The sequence below is a fragment of the Schistocerca nitens genome, chromosome 5 (assembly GCF_023898315.1).
Source record: "Schistocerca nitens isolate TAMUIC-IGC-003100 chromosome 5, iqSchNite1.1, whole genome shotgun sequence".
In the NCBI taxonomy this organism is placed as follows: Eukaryota; Metazoa; Arthropoda; class Insecta; order Orthoptera; family Acrididae; genus Schistocerca; species Schistocerca nitens.
This window is the reverse complement of record NC_064618.1, coordinates 296680824-296702183: the sequence shown is the minus strand read 5'-3', so window position 1 is coordinate 296702183 and position 21360 is coordinate 296680824. Positions and strand designations below refer to the sequence as shown.

The 21360-nt window shown below is 38.2% G+C and overlaps 1 protein-coding gene across 1 annotated transcript in view; it reads right to left on the bottom strand.

Annotated features, from left to right (window-relative positions):
• LOC126260414 (facilitated trehalose transporter Tret1-like) overlaps positions 1 to 19403 on the bottom strand; it is a 149335-nt gene extending 129932 nt beyond the window's left edge. Inside the window, exon 1 of the mRNA XM_049957743.1 lies at positions 19277 to 19403. The gene's annotated coding sequence lies outside the window, so the exon portion shown is untranslated. The remainder of the gene's footprint in view (positions 1 to 19276) is intronic.
• Positions 19404 to 21360: the final 1957 nt, after the last annotated feature.

The window sequence follows — 21360 nt, the reverse complement described above, 5'->3', positions numbered from 1 at the left end:
ACTTCACTACCTTTTTTGACAACACATTTAAGACAAACGAAAAATATACCCTCTGCATTTGATAAACAGTGGATGTTGAAAGCATACACAGACAATTGCCGTTCATAGTATACACAGCTAGTTATCATGCTAGGCAGAGGTAGATTCTTCGAAGATCCATAAACGTGGCTTCCTTTTCTATGTTATTTCAGCTTTCCTTCTTAGCGTTTTTCTTCCTCTCATAAGACGTGTTGACCTGCAACTTATAAAAATCATTTCAAGTTTTCAAATTCTTAAGTTGAGTCTCAGTACCTCATATTTCTTCTAGTTCAGTGCACTTTTGTTTTTCCATTTCCAGGCATTTCACTTTGGCCATTTATTCATCCCTGGTACTGTAGTATCTGTCGGGGGATACGTCAAGGAAATACTAAAGTTCGTATGAAAATGTGTCTTTACGTTTCATAAGATGTTTTTAATTAGCTCCACAGAAATACTTTAATTGTATTTTTTAACCCATAAAGGCTATTTCTATTCGGGAAGTTGACAAAATGCTGCTTAATAGTATTAACTGTTTTATAACTTAATTTCCATGTGTTGTCATCTTGTTTCCCTCTCTTATCATGAGACACATTCTTAAAGCTTCGAAGACTAGACACTAAATATTGACTCTTACTTTTTGATATACTGTACATTGCCACAAATGCCCAATACTTCTTTCAGTGCATCCCTTGTTTGTCCTCTGACTCTGTTCTTGTATTTTGCATTGTTAAGTCTTGCTTCACATTCATCTTTCCTAGGCCTTCTATGCTGTATTGGAAGTACAGAAATGAGACCACATAAATAAGCATTCTGCAAATCTACCGATTCCTTTTAAAACTTTGTCTTTTCTTGCAGTACGTTGTTAAAACATTGTAACCTACAATGGCAGTTTTCTCCCATCTCATGAGACATTAAATTAATCTTTTCGTTTACCTCAGACGAGCGGCCATGCTGTTTTATTATCTTCGTTGGTTGGTGACCTTCTTCCATATTTTCTCTATAGACATCACTAAGTGACTCACCTTCCATATCAGTATTTTCACAAAATTATAGAAACATTGGTGCACTATATGAAGACATGCACACAAAAGCTTAATGTGTCAACAGTGCACATAATTACAACAACGTTTGACAACTGTTTGTTAGGGCAGCAAGCTGTCTCATTTAGGTCAGCACTTAATGGAGTAAGCCTTATTGTTGCCTGTTTCATGTGGACTGAGATATTTCTTTCCCTGTACAGCTTTTCTTCAAAGCTCATTTACAGTATGACGAGCTTATTTTCTCTTACTTACTAAAGTAGGAAGTATTGAGTCTTTTCCATTCTTTCGTCTACTGTCGAAAACTCAAAAACTAAATAATGAACTTAGCTCTTTCTTTTCCTGGACTCTTCCTTTGTTATTAACTCTGAATGTAAATCGTTAACTATTGTATTTTTAATTTTATGTCGTGGAAACTTCATGACGTCTAATTCATTGATCAAAATTGTCGTGGTAATAGAGCATCGTGAAATTGACGCATCATCTAAGCTACAATAATAACTGTTACAAAAACTTCCCCGTCGTTTGCTGGAATTGTACTAGAGAAGTCCAAGGCGGAGGTCAAATAACGTGTTCTTAGTTTGCTAGAAAGACTGTACTTGGATTAGAAACCTATGTTATTTATTAATTAATTATAAATTTTCACAATATACTCCAAGTAACTTGATACACATGGCTCAAATATCAAAACAATGCTTTAAGAAGAAATGAGCTGGTGTTTTACTCCTTGATTACAACTTGTAACAGTTTTATCAAACTACAGACTGAAGCAACTTTTCTCTTGGTTGTAAGGACGTATTTTTCATTGGCATTCCGTAATTAATGAAACAAGACCGTTTCTGCCACAGTGAAAGAGGATTTTGCAAAAGAGAAGTATAACAAATATTCCGAATACGGTACCACATTCCACCGTCACGGAACAGGTTCAGCCCAATTTTTAATATTTCTCGTATGATGATTGTCGAGAATGTAACAGACGTTTTGAAATAAATAATTAACAAGACGGCACATGCTGAACTGACATTCAAATTGCGGCACTTAATCATACCGGGCACAAGTTTTTCAGTACCGTCTCCGTAGAAATCTGCCTCCTACGATTACAACCACTGGTTTACATTAGCATGCAGTTCGGCGTCAGCATCAAAGCGTTCTGTAGCGAGCCATGTCTTCACTGCTGGGAAGAGGCGGTATTCGCTCGGCGCCAAATTGGGGCTGTATAGTGGATGATCGAACACCTCCCATCGAAAACCACATAGGAGTTTTGGGTATGGTTGGCCGTGTTTGGGCGTACGTTGTCGTGAAAAAACAAAACTTTTGCTCCAAGTTTTCCCCAACGCTTGTTTTGTACCGCTCGCCTTAAGTTTGTCACTGTCTAACACTATGAGTTAACTGCTGTGCCACGTTCAAGGAAATCAACGTTAATCCCTTAGAGTCCCAAAACACGGTAGCGTTTGCAATCACTTTCGTGTTTTCTTGGGAGAATTGGTGTCCATTCCACGGGCTGCCTTTTTGTTTCGCATTTGGTATGTTTCACCCAAACCTCGTTCCCTGCTACGATACGATCTCGTAATCTTTGAGGGAGGTCATTGCTGCAGCCAGCCACCGTTGTTATAGCCTTATGTTAGGATTTTGAGAACCAACCTACCACAAAATTTGTGGTAACCAAGGTTCTCCGCCACTGTTCCATGCACCAAACTCCGTGAAATTTGGAGAAAATCTTGCAAAAGTTATTTAATCATGAAACGACGATTTTCACGAATTTTGTCACTGATTTTCATTAACAGGTCGTCAGTCACAAGTATAGGAGTACCATTGCAGTCCTCACGGTGAACATTGGTACGGCCATTTTTAAAATCATGCACCATTGTCTCACTCGGATTTCACTCATTGTAATTTTTCCTTACACATCACAAAAGTGATCAATTTCAATTGTTCTGCAGTTTTTTTTTTCAGCGAAAAGCTAATCACAGAACGCACCTCGCAAATGGCTGGATTTTCTATTGCAGTGTCCATTTTTAACACGGCACAGGAAGAAAAGTAGGAGAGAGACAGACCACAGGCTAAGAGTCCGCGCAGGATACGGTGTCCGGTGCACGGTGACCTGTTTTCTTCCGAAAAGCTGGGAGAGTTCATTCGTTTGTTCAGAAGCATAGGCCGACATTGTTTGCTCGCTTTCGGCTGGTCGGTTACGCACTGCGATGACAGAAACGAGGCGCACGCCCCAGAGTCTTTCCCAAACGATTTTAGAAAAACTATTGCGTTACTTATAGCTTTATATGTCAGCTTCATAATGACGTGCCCATCATTTCGTTAATGGTCATAGTTATTGTGATATTGAATTTAAATAAAACAATGCGAGATATTCGAAAAAGTTTGCAACTAAAAATAGGAATCACTGTAATTTTGCGTTTGATGCATTTTACGTTTCGATAGCACAGACCAGCGATAATGCCGACTGAAATATCCACAATATCATATTTCATAAATAGGTTTAGATATCGGAAAGAGATTTTCCCAAATGATAGCATGCAAAGAGGGGAGTATTTTGCCATATGGTTATTATGCAAAATTTAATTATCTATATGTTATTCCACTAAGTACAGAGTTTTCTGAAGAAAGAATACAATTTTCTAGGGCCATTGATAGCCGGTTACAAAATAAGTGCTGTGGGTTTTGTAACAGCATAAGTAAAGACATTACACATTTATTTTTGTACTGAGGATATGATTTTTCATCGTCTATAGGCCTTCCTTTTTCTCAGTTCCTCAATTAAAAATGGTTGAAATGGCTCTGAGCACTATGGGACTCAACTGCTGAGGTCATTAGTCCCCTAGAACTTAGAACTAGTTAAACCTAACTAACCTAAGGACATCACAAACATCCATGCCCGAGGCAGGATTCGAACCTGCGACCGTAGCGGTCTTGCGGTTCCAGACTGCAGCGCCTTTAACCGCACGGCCACTTCGGCCGGCACTCCTCAATTAACTTAAAAAACTACTCTATCAGAATTCTCCAGCAACTGCACCTGTACAACATGTTAGTGAGATGACATTGTGTTAACGCCACAGTGCTTTGGCAAAAGACGCAAATTTTAACATAGCAACAAGAGAAATGTAGGTTTTACTCCAAATTCACAACTCATGACGCTTCTCTGAAAGTTACAAGTGGTTAACAAGCCAGACTAAAACAAATCGCTGCTTTTTAAGCATTTTCAGTGGAATTCTTTCTAGATACCAACCAAAGCAGTGGTGACAGTAGATCTTTTTGAATGGTCACCATGCAAGTGTGGGTGAGAAGAGGCTTCACTTAATATAAAAAAAAGACCGTAGTATTCAGTTTAGAACGGCACTTCCCCTTCAACACTTGACATTTCCCCCACCGCGTCTGTCTACAGCCCCCACCAATACCGCTCTCCACATGCGTGCCCTGCCGATTGCACACCTGCTGACCAACTTCCAATTTCTCTCGCACAAGTCTTTCATGGTGTTGGGATTTTTTTCCGCCCTTGTATATTCGCAGATGTATTATGTGCGATTAAAAATATAAATTGAGAGTCTATATTCGTATGTATTGACAGAAAGCATAGAAAATGATAGTATAAAAAGAAATATGACTATTGGATGAATGATAGAGTAAAAGCGTTATTGCTCTAGGGTCTAAACATGAGGGCTACGACAGAGATAACAGTTAGAGTGAATACTATCCTCCTTTAAAAATATCAGTGGATTTATATACAGGGTGTTACAAAAAGGTACGGCCAAACTTTCAGGAAACATTCCTCACACACAAAGAAAGAAAATATGTTATGTGGACATGTGTCCAGAAACGCTTACTTTCCATGTTAGAGCTCATTTTATTACTTCTCTTCAAATCACGTTAATCATGGAATGGAAACACACAGCAACAGAACGTACCAGCGTGACTTCAAACACTTTGTTACAGGAAATGTTCAAAATGTCCTCCGTTAGCGAGGATACATGCATCCACCCTCCGTCGCATGGAATCCCTGATGCGCTGATGCAGCCCTGGAGAATGAAGTATTGTATCACAGCCGTCCACAATACGAGCACGAAGAGTCTCTACATTTGGTACCGGGGTTGCGTAGACAAGAGCTTTCAAATGCCCCGATAAACGAAAGTCAAGAGGGATGAGGTCAGGAGAGCGTGGAGGCCATGGAATTGGTCCGCCTCTACCAATCCATCAGTCACCGAATCTGTTGTTGAGAAGCGTACGAACACTTCGACTGAAATGTGCAGGAGCTCCACCACGCATTAACCACATGTTGTGTCGTACTTGTAAAGGCACATGTTCTAGCAGCACAGGTAGAGTATCCCGTATGAAATCATGATAACGTGCTCCATCGAGCGTAGGTGGAAGAACATGGGGCCCAATCAAGACATCACCAACAATGCCTGCCCAAACGTTCACATAAAATCTGTGTTGATGACGTGATTGCACAATTGCGTGCGGATTCTCGTCAGCCCACACATGTTGATTGTGAAAATTTACAATTTGATCACGTTGGAATGAAACTAAAATGAGCTCTAACATGGAAATTAAGCGTTTCCGGACACATGTCCACATAACATATTTTCTTTATTTGTGTGTGAGGAATGTTTCCTGAAAGTTTGGCCGCACCTTTTTGTAACACACTGTATAAACTAGCTGTCATTCGCGGTTGAGCTCGCATATTATAGTTTTGGTATACAGTGCTATAGATTTGGATTATATTGATACGCAGCCTCACTGAAAGCCACCCTCGCTCTACATGGAAAGACACGACGTCCTGTTTGCTGTACATTATTTAAATGACGCCGTCATTGTCTTCAAGCGTCTTGTAGGGAAGCAACCTACTCACGCTGTAGTAAATTCACATCAGTCTTTCCATTGTGTGCCAGCCAGTCCGCTGTAACTAGCTCTGACGTCATAAATGTTGCGCAATACTTTAAAAATCTAGCAAATAACCTGAAACGTTTCTAGCATGTCAGGAGTAATACTAAATTAATATGTGTTGAATATCAGTTTGATAACTTTAACTATTTTCGAAATTTGGACGTTTTTCTGTAAAAATCATTGGCGCAACAGAAAAGAGCTAGAGACTTAAAAATTTATATTTAGATTCCTTTTCCATAATAATTTAATAGAAACAGTACTTTGGATCTATCAAATTAAGATTTTAGTTGAAATTCATAATATTCTGGTTTTTGTCTTAAAAATTAAGGAAGCAAGATAGATTAAGTAGGCTAATAAATAAGGCTAGGATGTTTATATTTAATTAGAATGGAGATCCACTATAACCATAAAGATGTGAGAAGTTTCATATGAATAACTATAAAACTATAGCGATAGCGTATCTCCAAAGGGCAAGTTCAGATCTCGTCTACTGCGTGCAGTGTAATTAAATTAATTCTCTCGCCCAAAATATTTAACTTAGCCACGTCAAACTTTTATTATGATTACGTACCTGTGTGCTGAATGCACATTTAAATTGAGAGCTTCATCTGCCATCAGCAAAAGAAGCTATGATTTATTTGATAACTGAAAGTGGTGCATTACTAGCCCAGCGGCTAGTCGGGAGAGCCGATTTGATCAGGCGTTCCCTTAGCCGTCCGCACCGCGGCTTTATATATAAGAACGTTGCGAGAGGAAGCAAGGTCCCAGTTCTCTCCAGACGCTGAACATCACACCATCTGTGTCGGGAGTCGCGTCGCGTCGGTATCATTGCTATAAACAGCCTCGGATGCCGTATTAAGATACTCGGGATACGCGTAACCATGAAATCATTTTCGAGTGAAGTGTTAATTCTGGGATGACTTTAATAATCTATCTTCAGTTTTCGTATGTCGTATTTTCACGTGCTGCCGCGGGATAAACATTCTACCATTATTTAGCGTGGCGTTTGATGAACATTATCATCAAATTATGGCGAGCATTCACTTAAACATTTAATTTGGTCAGTTATAGTTGCATCAGCGCATTAGACTCTGAACTGCTCTATTAGATTGTGTGGATTCTTTTTTTTTCATCTGTGACGTTCAGAATACAGATAATTTTTAGAAAATCGTTTTTTGATTATGAATCCCAGACAATCTCCTAATTTCTCAGAGCTATAAGCTGTAGCTATAAGTGTATTTCTCAGATGAAGTGTGCACTAGGAATTCTAATTACAGGCTTCACGTTTTGCTAATCACTTTCTGGTTGCCAAAATTGTAGTTAGAGAGCCAGTGTTGAGAACGGCAAAACAACAGCATAAATAATAGGAACACTTATATAACAATTAATTCCACCCGCCGCCCCACATATGGTTAATCGGCCGGGAAGTGTTTCAACATTCAAACATTTATACAACAGTAAATTTTCTAACCGCCGCCCCACATATGGTGCATAGGCCGGGAAGTGTTTCTACATTCTACAAAATTTTATAACACACCATAAAATTTCAAACCGCCGCCCCACAGTCTCAGAAGCTATAAGAGACTCTTGACGCTAGGTGTCTAAAAAGCCACGGGCTTGTGACTGTTCTAATGTCGCCTGTAGCTCTTCAGGTGCCACGACGTTCTATATATAAGCTCAGGCGGATTTGAGATTACTCCGAGGTTTGTTGGGTACGAGTAACTTCTGTTGCTCGAGCTCTCTTAGAACTATGCACTAAATCAGATTTATGTTTGTGGGGCGTATCGTAAAATAAATAGTAATGTGTTTCTTGGGGCTTTCCCGAGGTAATGATTTTAAATATGATTTTTGGGCTTACCGTCCGATTTTTGTATTGCATCTCCATAATATTTTGCTTAAAGACTTTCCATCGTCGCCGGGTGGAGTAACTATTGTTTTAAAATTTTCAGAAACGCCATGCTCGATTAAAGATTGGATTCGCATTGTTACGGTATAGTGATAGTCTATAAACACTGAGTCGCCGACCACCGCACGAGCGTCGTCTCCATCCCACTTGCGTACAACGTATTTTGAAAATATTAATAATACCGAAAAATTAGTAAAACTTCCTAAAGTGGCCTATGTTCTTGCTCAGGGTTCAAGCTGTCACCATACCAAATTTCATCAAAGTCGGTTCATCGCATTTATGATTTTAATATGGATGTAAGTGTGGATTAAAGACGTTGAGGATTGTATAATCACTGTATTCCTTATGTTCAATCGTATTATGTACAACATATCAACCAAAAACAAGATTTTCACAAATACGATAAAGTTTAAAACTCCAAGAGCAAGTACGCTTTATCAAAGAGTACATATTTTTCTCTAATTCGGGTAATATTTTTCAAATCGATAAGCATATTCTACAGACTTTCTAAAGTAGACAAGGTTCAGGATATCTCCATACAAAATTTCATAGAAATGAACAGGTAAGACAAAGTTACTTCCACATTTATAATATTAGTATGAATGTGTCTATGCTCTGGGATGGCGTCAGAGCACGTTACCGTTATGTCTGTTGTTTTATACCAAAGATGTAGATAAGTGTCGTAGAAAGATGGAAAACAATCATATTCACGGCATCGATCACACCATACAAATGTTGCATTTTTACATTTGGCACTGTACCATTACATTATGAGCCCAACGCAACTGATCTGGAGCCACGTTATCTGATTTGACCTCAGAAATAGCAAGACTGTTAGGCTGTTGGACGTACTGGCACTCATGCACGCAGCTTTTTCACACGTCACTGCCGAACGCTGGAGGGATACAGAACGGCACGTCGTAAAAGAAGAAGAGAAAATGCGGTGCCTGGTTGACCTCGTGATTTCTGTTGTTGATCGACTCGTTATTAACGTAGCAGATGACAGTTCCAGAACTGAAACGTATTTCTCGGGTTCGGATAAGGAAGAAGCTAAGAGATTACCTGACGACTGACTGTAATTAATACTTTTATTGGCTTCAGTATTCAACAGTACAGTGAAATCCCTGCAGTACGCTTTTGCATCACACATAACTCGTTCAGAAAAATTACTCTTGTGTTTCAGTTAGGAACTTTCATCACTCTTGTTTTTAAGTAGAATACTATGTGCGTGTAACAGCATAAAACGTATCCTTATGATCGTAATTGACTATATTGGTCACAGCTTGGCTTCCGCTCCACATGAAACGAAATCCAATGGGATTGAAGCAGACGCGGAAGGATACTTTTCATAATGTTTACATCAGGTTTATTTTATGATGAACAGAATATAGTGCACGCACAGAGTATCTCCATTTCCAGATATGAGATTATTTAAGTGAGATATAATATGTGACACATTAACTAATGAACTATAGACAAATTAAAACAGTTGCACATAAATGAACATAATTGAACAATAAACTTCGGTGATATATTCCAAAGATGAGGCCGAACAAAGTAATCTTGTCTTTAATAGATCCTAAATTATAAACAAATGAGATATAATAGTGATATTAAGCATGCGAGTGAAGCTGCAGCAATTATAGAAAGTAATTTTCTTTTATTCATCACAGCGATTGGAAATAGAGTAACTGAAATGAAGGAATATGGAGCATGTCAGTAAGAGGGGTAATTTACAACGTGGCCTGGGTGGGATTATTAACAGAATCTGTAGTTAGAGGTCTCAAGCTAAGTGAAATGTCTGGTAATCCAGTACTAAGCTTGGGTTGATGGGCATGTGTTTATTAATTTCCATTATTTCAAGATAGTTCTCCTTCTTTCCTTTATGTATGTACTGTAGTGCTTCATGATTCACATTGTAAGTAGTCTTTCTTTAAGCAGATGATCTGCAAAAGTATAGTTTCCAACTTCGGTGGTGTTTCTTCAAGTAAGTACATATTTCCCTGGGAGATTGACATATAAAGAATTTGCTATAGTTTCAAGAAATTTTATATATTCCTCTTTTTTCCAAAGCCGGAGTGCTGTCTTTACCATTGGGCAAAAAGGGTCCAACAGTGTTGTGCACATAAAATGAGTCTTTTACGTTGAAACTTCCTGGCAGATTAAAACTGTGTGCCGGATCGAGACTCGAACTCGGGACCTTTGCCTTTCGCAGGCAAGTGCTGTGCCATCTGAGCTACCCAAGCACGACTCACGCCCCGTCCTCACAGCTTTACTTCTGCCAGTACCTCGTCTCCTACCTTCCAAACTTTGCAGAAGCTCTCCTGCGAACCTTGCAGAACTAGCACTCCTGAAAGAAAGGATATTGCGGAGACATGGCTTAGCCACAGCCTGGGGGATGTTTCCAGAATGAGAGTTTCACTCTGCAGCGGAGTTTGCGCTGATGTGAAACTTGCTGGCAGATTTTACGTTCCTAGATTTAAGCTTTCTGGCTACATCCAATGAGACTTTTCCTAAGTATGTAACTGTGCGTCATTTATTGCATTGTTGACGTTTTGGGTCAAGGACAGGGAAAAGACGAGAGTACACCTTTTTTGTGCCTTTTTCCATTAAGGAGTTCATTAAGATAGGAAAGCAGCCATTGTTTGACGCTATTCTTTTGACCGGATTTAATCCCATTGGGAAGTTGTCTTCATTCATGAGGATGGATATTAGGCGATGTATCATAGTATGAAAGGCATGACTGTGTGTTGAGAGCTGGTCGGTATTACTATATTTGTGGTGGAAGGTCTCCTATAAATCTTGAAATTCCATGGCGAGACTATCAAATTGATTGTATATTCTATCACTGAAACGGAAATGACTTTATGTTTCTGCAGCTAACCTTATGTCATCTGTGACTCCTGATTTACCTACTTGTAGTAATTTTGTGACAATGTTTAGGCACTCCTGAACAGCTATATTAATAAATAAGTCTTCGTTGATCCATTATGGATAAGTTATTAACATCAAAAGAAATCAGCTTTGCTCTTTGTCGGAGTTGCATGCTTTTTAACTCGTTCACTAAGTCAGCTGAATTAAGGATTCCATGACTAGATCTGAAGTTGGTTTTGATCTTGATCAGGCCATTTAAATCTCTGGCTAATTTCTAATATGGAGCCGAGAATGAAAGCACAACAGGACGCATTGTGATATTATCTTCATGGAGTTTACAGAGGCCATAAAGTCTGGGAGCTATAGCATTCATATTGCTGAGGAAGTAGGTATCAGAGTCTGATATTATGCTTTTACACAGTTTGATAACACTACTAATTTCATCATTATAGGATTGTATGGTGTCTTTCTGTATCTGTTGGAGCAAGGTAGCATTTACGTAATCTTCGATTTTGTTAAAATAGTCACATTTGTTCGTTAAGGCAGTGGCATTTCCTTTGTCTGATGGGACTGTTATAACATTATTGTCCATCATTTTGTTCTTGAAGTTGTTTAATACTTGTTTGTAGCTGGTGGAGAACCAGAAACGAGGTTAGATATTTCCAGTTCGTGAGCTATAGGATGTTTAGTGGAGATGTCCCAACGAATGCATGTTCTGTTTTTACTATTTCTAGTTGTTTTCCGTGAACTTTTTGTCGTGGAGCCCATTTGAAATCTTTTCCCAGTACACTGATTTCTTCGTTGGTTCTTTTTATGCCCTCAAGATTAGTTACATGTTCTGCAAACTTTAACTTTTGAACAGATTTACCACTGAATAGTTATTAATTTTAGCCTTCTGTTTTTCGTACAGGGTGTGCACGACATCATCAACTGCCTGTCTCACTTCACTGTCCAATATATCGAACTCAGCTGGGTCTAAAAGAGCCGAAATTCGTACGTGCGTGAATTTCAGGTGTGTACTCACGTGATCACAATGCTGTAGCGCTGTACCAATATTTCATTTCTTCCTTGGTCCATTTTTTTGCGCGACGTCTGCTGCGTTTTTAGAAACAGCAGTCATATATTTTAGTCTTACACACACATATTTCTGAACGACATTCTTCTGGATACACTTACTGTTGAATCAAATATGTTTACCAGCTATTGCTCTTTGTTTTATGAAGCTGTTGTAGATGACGGATAATTGTGCTGTGTTGTCACATTTAATTGCATTGATTGATTTTTCCGTCAAGTCTTGGTAGAATATTTTATTCATTATAAACGAAAGATGCAGTGAAATTTCGTTGCATCAAAGATCTTAAACTAGTGCATGTGCAGAGTATCTCCATTTCGAGAGATGATAAATGTTGATGATAGAATTAGGAATAATACAAGCGGAATTATTTGAGTGTAAATGCGACGTGAGATTACTTAACTAATACAAAATTTTATACATTGACTAATGAACTATAGACAAATTAAAACAGTTGTAAATAAAAGAATACAGGGTGATTCAAAAAGAATACCACAACTTTAAAAATGTGTATTTAATGAAAGAAACATAATATAACCTTCTGTTATAAATCATTACAAAGAGTATTTAAAAAGGTTTTTTTTTCACTCAAAAACAAGTTCAGAGATGTTCAATATGGCCCCCTCCAGACACTCGAGCAATATCAACCCGATACTCCAACTCGTTCCACACTCTCTGTAGCATATCAGGCGTAACAGTTTGGATAGCTACTGTTATTTCTCGTTTCAAATCATCAATGGTGGCTGGGAGAGGTGGCCGAAACACCATATCCTTAACATACCCCCATAAGAAAAAATCGCAGGGGGTAAGATCAGGGCTTCTTGGAGGCCAGTGATGAAGTGCTGTGTCACGGGCTGCCTGGTGGCCAATCCATCGCCTCGGGTAGTTGACGTTCAGGTAGTTACGGACAGATAAGTGCCAATGTGGTGGCTCTCCATCCTGCTGAAATATCAATTGTTGTGCTTCTTGTTCGAGCTGAGGGAACAGCCAATTCTCTAACATCTCCAGATACTGTAGTCCAGTTACAGTAGCACCTTCGAAGAAAAAGGGACCAAAAACTTTATTGGCTGAAATGGCACAGAAAACGTTCACCTTAGGCGAGTCACGTTCATACTGAGTTGTTTCCCGCGGATTCTCAGTGCCCCATATACATACATTGTGACGGTTGACTTTCCCGTTAGCGTGGAAACTTGCTTCATCACTAAACACAATCTTTGAAACGAAAGATTCATCTGTTTCCATTTGAGCAAGGATAAAATCACAGAAATCGATTCTTTTAATCTTATCAGCTGCAGACAGTGCTTGAACCAATTTCAGACGATAAGGTTTCATAACTAACCTTTTTCGTAGGACTCTCCATACAGTTGATTGTGGAATTTGCAGCTCTCTGCTAGCTCTGCGAGTCGATTTTCCTGGGCTGCAAACAAATGCTTGCTGGATGCGTGCTACATTTTCATCACTCGTTCTCGGCCGTCCAGAACTTTTCCCTTTGCACAAACACCCATTCTCTGTAAACTGTTTATACCAACGTTTAATACACCACCTATCAGGAGGTTTAACACCATACTTCGTTCGAAATGCACGCTGAACAACTGTCGTCGATTCACTTCTGCCGTACTCAATAACACAAAAAGCTTTCTGTTGAGCGGTCGCCATCTTAACATCAACTGACGCTGACGCCTAGTCAATAGCGCCTCAAGCGAACAAATGTACAACTAAATGAAACTTTATAGCTCCCTTAATTCGCCGACAGATAGTGCTTAGCTCTGCCTTTTGTCGTTGCAGAGTTTTAAATTCCTAAAGTTGTGGTATTCTTTTTGAATCACCCTGTACAATTGAATGATGAACTTTGGTGACATTTTCCAAAGATGTGGCTGAACAAAATAATGTTGTATTCAATAGATCCTAAATTAAAAACAGATAAGAGATGATAGTGATATTAAGCAGGTGAGTATAGCTGCTGTGATTATATAAGATATTCTTTTTTATTCATCACAACCAGAGGAATTATAGTAAATGAAATAACGAAAATGTGGCATGTTAGTAAGTGGGGTAAGTTACAGTATGACCTGGTTGGGATTATGAGTAGAATCTGTTGTTAGCAGTCGCGAGTATCTAGTCATTCAGTACTAAGCCTGGGTTTGGACATGCCGTTCATCTTCTTTGCTTTATGGATGTGATGTGATACTTCATGTTTCACATTGTAAATATGTTTGGAATATATTACCAAAGTTATTGTTCAATTATGGTCTGTTACTTAAAATTGTTGTAATTTGTCTATAGTTCTTAATTAGTGTGTAACATATTGTATCTTAGTTAAATAATCTTACATGTCATTTGTACTGAAATAATCCTGTTTGACTTATTCTAATTCATCATTAATTTTTTTCATCTCTGGGAATGGAGATGGTTTGTGCATGTGCTAGCTGAGCGTCCTTGATCTAACAAAATTTCACTGCAGTGCATTCGTATTTATCTTTGTACCTGATGATGTAGTAATAGCCGTAAACTGGCTCGTGCAACAGATAATAAAGATTGTAGATTATTACACCAGTGCTGTGTGTGTTTCATTCGTATGTTTTTTTTTCGTCATTGTTAATGTAGGGGATTGGTCAAGGAAACCTTTCTGAGCTGTCTTGATATCAGTTTTCTCCGTGGTATTTTAATGCATGATTGCTATTGGAGTCTGTTTGATGATCACTGTTTGACATTTCATCATTCAGTTCTTTATCATTAGCGGCCAACTGGGTCGGTAGGAACGCACTTTGAAATACCTGCACCGTCATTTCTGTGGCTAGTCCAATTGGCATAATCCCTTGCATAAGCTGCATGTCGATGTATTCTGACAGACGTAGCAAATTGTCACTGATTTTATGAGAAAGACTGTTCGGGAAGGAAGTTTATTTTACAGTACCCACCTTACATGTTGGTAATATTCCTAGAGTCTGTCACCATGCTATAGTACGTCGTCAGTTCCTAAGTATTGTAGACGGAAGTTTTCTTTTCGTTTCGTTGCTTGTGATTCGAAATCTGATTTGTTTCCCGTTTTTCAGGCTGAATTACGTGTCGTAGTTTGCAGTTGTGTATATTAGTGTAAGCAATGGTAGCGCGTTGTTCAGTTTTCACCTTTGTTAGCACATGTGATGATCAACATCTATTTCTCATTGACTCATCCGAGGATAACGATCGCTTTGCACGTACTTTAAATAATACTACGGGCGATATTATGACTATGGGTATATTTTTCTGTCCTTTGTAAATGTATGCTCCTGTACAACCGTGTGGTCTGCCAGTGGGCATTTGCACGTGTTATTCATGAGGTTTTGTGGCTACTTTCTTAATTTAAATCCAAGACTTCCCTGAATTCTCTTCCTCGGGAAGTAATTTTTCAATCCTTCGATCTATAACGTTTATTTGTACACGAAATCAAGGCGTTCACGTGTAATCTATGTCGAATATATTTTCAGTGGGCTGCAGTGAGCAGACAAAACATTTCTAGAAACTGATTTCAGCAGTCACATTATTTTACCGATTTGTATAAAATATTCACTGAGTACGGTAAACGCAAGTCACAGTTACATCTGCATTGCTCGTAACCTTTCTTAAAGAAAAAAAAAAACAGTTAACCGATAGGTCTTGTTAGAATAGTTAGAGAATCTTGATTGGAATTTATCCTGATTTAGCTTAGCTTTGTTGTTCGTTGTGCTATCAGAGTTGGTCCACTACCTCATATTTCACTGAAAGTAGTCAGATCGCATTGTTGTTTATTTATGGGTCACATTTCATTAATAAGGGAATCTTTTAAGGGTATTAAAACTGGAGACATAATATAGTATATAACCACAAGTCTTTTTTTGAGAAACAAGTGATATGTTTTTTCACAATATGTGGGGTGGTCAGAAAGAGTCTGAAAACTTGTAATGGTGTTGCAGGGCAGATGCTGCTGAGAAATAATTGTTAAGGAAAAAAAGGCGATACATTGCGCGGTTACCGACTTTCAGCCGTTGGCAGGGGCTCGATCCATACTACTGTCCCATTCCCAATTTTTGTGTTGCTCTCTTGTTCGGTTTTAGGAAACCGAACGAGGAACACGCTCGGCGACACTGTCTCTTGTGGGCTAAGCTACCTGATTGGTTAACTTCTATGCTAATCAACTGGGAAATTGTGCAACGTATCGAACTTTTTCTTAAAAATTTTCTCTCAGCACAACTCACACAGCAACACCCTTACAGACTGTTTCTGACCACCCTGTATTTGAAATGTCTTAGTAGTAAACAATCAGTAATTAATATTTGTATTAATTGCTTATGACTGGTCAATTTTTCCAGCACAGGATGGAAACTATTAATCACATAAAACATGTTGTGCTAAAGAGAATTTGTATTGAAAGACTTCATAGTTAAATTGGCAATGATAACTTGCGGTCAGCCGTCAGCGAGGTTAATGTATAATAGTTGTTACCATAATAAAGTTGTATCTGATGGAGTAATAACTCTTCTGGTATACTCATTTCCAGTAACGGATATTGGTACCTCAATTTAGAACTGTTTATGAACTCCATAATGGATCCAACAACGATAATAGCTCTCAAGATTTGTTTAAGAGTCGAGATGCTAGTGGGTAAGCGAGAGTATGCTTAATTTAGGTACTGATCTGCACCCTGGAGCCGCTAGGTGCGTGTTAACACACGTTGTTTGAAGACTGGCACTTCAAACATCAACTAATAAAACTTTTTCAGTGCGTTCTGTAGTGACTTACAAGTGCAACTAGGAAATTTTATGTAAATGTACAATTTTACTGTGTCACTTGTGCATATATATCGTGAGATGGATTATTATAACTGTAGCTCGATTTGCGTCATTGCTTACAGTAATCATAATTTTTTATAATTTTTAAACGCGCTTATTTTTCAGTCAGATAGCATATTTAACAAATTTTACAATTTTCGTGCGTCGGTACCAGAATGTTTATGCTAACAGTATTTAACAATGTTAATATCTGTGTTATTATTACTGGTGCTATTGTTATTATTATTGTTCCCGTTATTATTATCATTAAAGTTATGCTCTTTCGTCAGAATATTTAGCTATGTTTGTGAATTTTACCTTTTTCTACTTTTTCCTTTAATGATAGGAGACGGCCTGTTATTAATAAATACAGTTATCAATACAATCTCATTAGTAACAATTTAAATTTTTTCCGTATTTCTTTGCAGCAAAAAGTGTAACATGCCCACTATTTGAAATAGTGTATTTGCTCATACCATTCCAATGTATACTCCGATATCCTTTGCGGTCGTGAATGTTGTTACAAAACTACCAAAGTTGTAAAATTACATTAATGTTTCACATATCCATCTTCATTCATTTTCGTTTAAGCATATTTAAGTGTCCATTTCGATCTCCGGAGACTTTTGAACATTAAGCGTTAACTTTCGTAACCAGAAAATGAGGATAATGTTGATGGTTTCTTACATTGCGAGCAGTACAGCTGTGCCATTAGCGACCATATTATTTAAAAAAATAGTGACGATCATACTAAAATTAATAAAAACAGTCGAAACTCTGCAAGTCAGTTACCTCAACTATAAGGGATTTTAATCCGTCTTTATACGTATTAAAAGAAATGATTACAGATCAGACGGATTAAAACAGCAAGACATATGATAATAGTGGAATTAAATAGAATTTGATATGGAATGATGAATACAACAGAGTACTGGTCACTAATTCGCTTTCTGAGCACAGTTGTCATTACGAATACAAGGTGCTTCAAATTCTTGAACTAAGAAAGAATTGTGCCGTTATTCATCGTTCAACACCGAAAGAAAACAAAGTGAATTCTTAGATTCGCAAGTTTTTTTTTTAAAAAAAGGTATACTTTTTCACGAGGCAATAGCGTGATTAGTTATAAATTTAAGAAATTGGCAAAAATGTGGCTGATGTTTTCAGTGAGTGTAGAGGTGAAGACTATTGAATTCTGTGTACAAAAAGACCCTATAAACACGATCACGAGCACACAAATCACACAGTTTTGTATGAATATTTTTATAAACACTTTCCTGCAGTATTTAAGATTTCTCGAGAAACAGCCTGTGTGTATGTGTGTGTGTGTGTGTGTGTGTGTGTGTGAGTGGACTAACGTTCTTTGAAATTTCGCTTCACTTTCTATAAATTGCTATCATCTTTAAATAAGGAGGTCTCTTGATTGAGACAGGTCACTGATATTTGCTTTCACACTACGTGGGCGGTAAAAGCACTAGAGATAGCCACGTGGAGTATATATCTCTATGGAGTGAACATAGTCTACTGCGCATCAAACCGAGTAAGTCACGTGATTTTGGGACGAAGCTGCTTCTCTTCAATTTGCGGTAATCGCGAAATTTGGATATTACACATATTCGCATTGTTTTATATGCCTTTCTGCACGTTGCAGCTTTAGTAACAGCTGTGGTGCAGTACTGTTGTTGCTACTGATGTAAAGAGAAGTAGGTGAAAGGAGGACCAGTTACTTCTCACATGTGGGTACAACGAATGTATAATTGTAAATATCATATGAATATGAGACAAAATATCTGGAAAGTCTTGTATTGTAGAGATAATTTCTGCGATTTTATGGCCACGTGTTGACGAGACAAGTGCTATATCAATTTGCAAGTGTGTCTAAGTAAACTGCCAGTCGCTGTATACATATCGGTGCTATGTTCAAAAGCGCATAAAATTTATATATGGCAGTCTGGTTTTACTCTAGTTTATGTTGGTTCGCAAACCATTCTATGTATATAAGTATTTCTGCATGAGACAGTTTCCTATAAATTGTCATTGTAACGTAATTAATGAGAGCAGAATCGACAGTATGAACCAGTGCAATGGGAAACCTAGAAAAATTTTGTTGGTTTTCTTTTTGTTAACATCGAGTATAGATTTAAGTGTCAGGACGTCTTTTCTGAAAATATTTGTATGGAGGGTAGCCATGTAAGGATGTGTGAAACACGGACGATCAGTAGTTTAGACAAGAAGAGAATAGAAGCTTTCGAAATGTGGTGCTACAGAAGATGCTGAAGATTAGATGAACAGATCACATTGTACGTTTTGTATTGAATGCCAATGCAATTTCCATATTTTAACGTCAATGTGAAGGTCCGAGGGTTTCATTAAACCTGCAGTTGTGCATCGGAGTCTTATCCTGGACTCCCAAAAAAGGTTCAAAGCACAGACTGTTTGAACCGTTACTCCCCATGGACAGAAGTCGGAAATGTACCTTTTGTATACATTCTCGATGCAGTTTCTGTGTTTCAACGTCAATGTGGACGTATTGATCTTGAATTATTTATTTTTTGTGCGTAGTATAGGGTTTCTCTATCCGGATGAGATGCCGAAAAAACCTTATAGATATCTTACTTGTCCATAAAAAGTAGAAAGGTAAATAAAAAAATTGAAAATAATAATGGAAAACCAGGAGGTGGAAATCGCTTACCGTATTAACTGTAACAATTTCGTAGTTCCAAATGTGTTGTTTCTTCTTGACATTTCGGCGCCGACTACAATCAGTGTCATAGCAACATAAGTAGAATAGACATTCGACAGTATGAATAACTGTAATAGAAAACGTAAAGAAATGTTGTTGGCTGTCATTTCTTATGCCGTTACCGAAAAAAAGTAAATAAAGTGGAATCTGAGCTATGATACACTATCGAAGAAGCACAGTACGATTACCCTTCGTATCTTTTTAAGTCACCTTCAGTTCCTGGTATCAAACTGTTAAGATGTCTGTAAAACCCATTTACAAAGTTTCACAGTACTTCTAAAGGTGATCTACCTGTAGCAGCGAAGTAATACCGCCCAAAATACGCTAGGCGCTATACGGGCTAAAATGCGCCGTCCTATAATCACGTGACCTGAGTGGCGGCAGACGTTGCGGACGGAATCCTCATTCTGTGCATCCGAATTCTCACTCCACAGATATTTACACTCTACTGATAGTCACAAATATGCACTGGAATTCGGTACACTGTTCTAGGGAAGAGGTATCGCTGTTGTGTTGAACTGTGGGAGGAAGCAAGTCACGTGTTTGTGATAGATGGTTCCTCCTCCACAACTGTTCTTCTCGATAACTGTTATCTGCTCAGAATCTTGACCTAAGATAAAGGCTACTGATTAAAACAACTCTGCGACGTAATGTGTTTGTAAGAAACCCAAGAGCACACTATGAGATATGCACATCCCTCAATTTTAATTACATTATTGTAATAAATACTCCAACAGTATGGTTACATTTGATGTTACGTTGCTCATTACTCACTCACTATGAGTGTTATTTGTGTCATCCAGTAGACTATGTTTTACTTACGAAATATTGTATTCTACTGCTATATATTAATCTAAGTTCATGAGCCGATAGAAGCAAGTTGTATGATAAACAGTGAATACTCACAGCAGAAATGTGCTCAGTTGAACCGGTGATGCAGCCAATCAACTGGAAATGTCTTGAATAAACGAGGCGTTGAAGGGTGCTTCTCAGAGTAAACGCTTGGTGCAGACTGACAGCTGATTTCTGACACATCCTTTTTGAAGTAAACCTTGAGCCCCCACCACCTAAAACTGATACTTATCAGAAAGTTACTAGAAGGTGATAATTTACGCGATATTCTGGATGAACTTTGGGTTCTTCTCACTGATGGTGTCTCTCACGTTCAGCTTAAACGACAATGTGAAGATAAAGAACATAATTAGCAACAACGACAAGAAACATTTTCAACCTAAGAAATAATTGTCACATCATAGAACCGTTTTCGGTGTTTAATGTCATCATTAGTGGAACTATTTGAGCCCCATAAAAGGGGAGCCGGTTAGCTTGTCCACGCCTCATCCTCGTAATATGCAGATTACACTTGTCTGTAAGTCTGCACTTAGGGTGAATTTCGTAGTGTACTATCAGATGTCCTTTTACTCAGCAAACCTACTAATACCCGAAAATCGTATAAAGGATTTTCACAAGTAATCTCGTTGTGTAAACCACATTCGTGACTGTGATTTTATAATGCTTTATACATGAAGAAAACATCGTAAACAGTCACTGTTTTGATTCATCTGTTTACTGCAATGCATGCGGTAAAAGAATCTCCGTCTTTAGGTTTATACAAAAGTTGCAGTACGCGTTTAGTACCTTCAGGTACGTTGGTATGTCACATCTTCGAAAAACAGATATTATAATACCTCTCTCAGAAGTCGAGGTCTATACACATGGAAAATTACAAATACACTAGAGGTAATTGGAAAAAAAATTGAAACAAAAACTGTCGAACGTTTTGTGAAACGATTTGTCCAAAAGTAAGAAATAGAATGTAATGCTCGAAAACATGTGTAACAATAGAATCTCAACAGGCAAATACCTCTGGTTAGCTGAAGCTTCCTGGTGGTAGATTAAAACTTTGTGCCGGACCGAGACTCGAACTCACGAACTTCGCCCTTCGCGGGGAAGTGCTCTGCCAACTGTTTTTTCATCGGATCACAAAAAAACTGAGTCTTGGTGCGGAGGACAACCAACTGAGGTATTCAAAC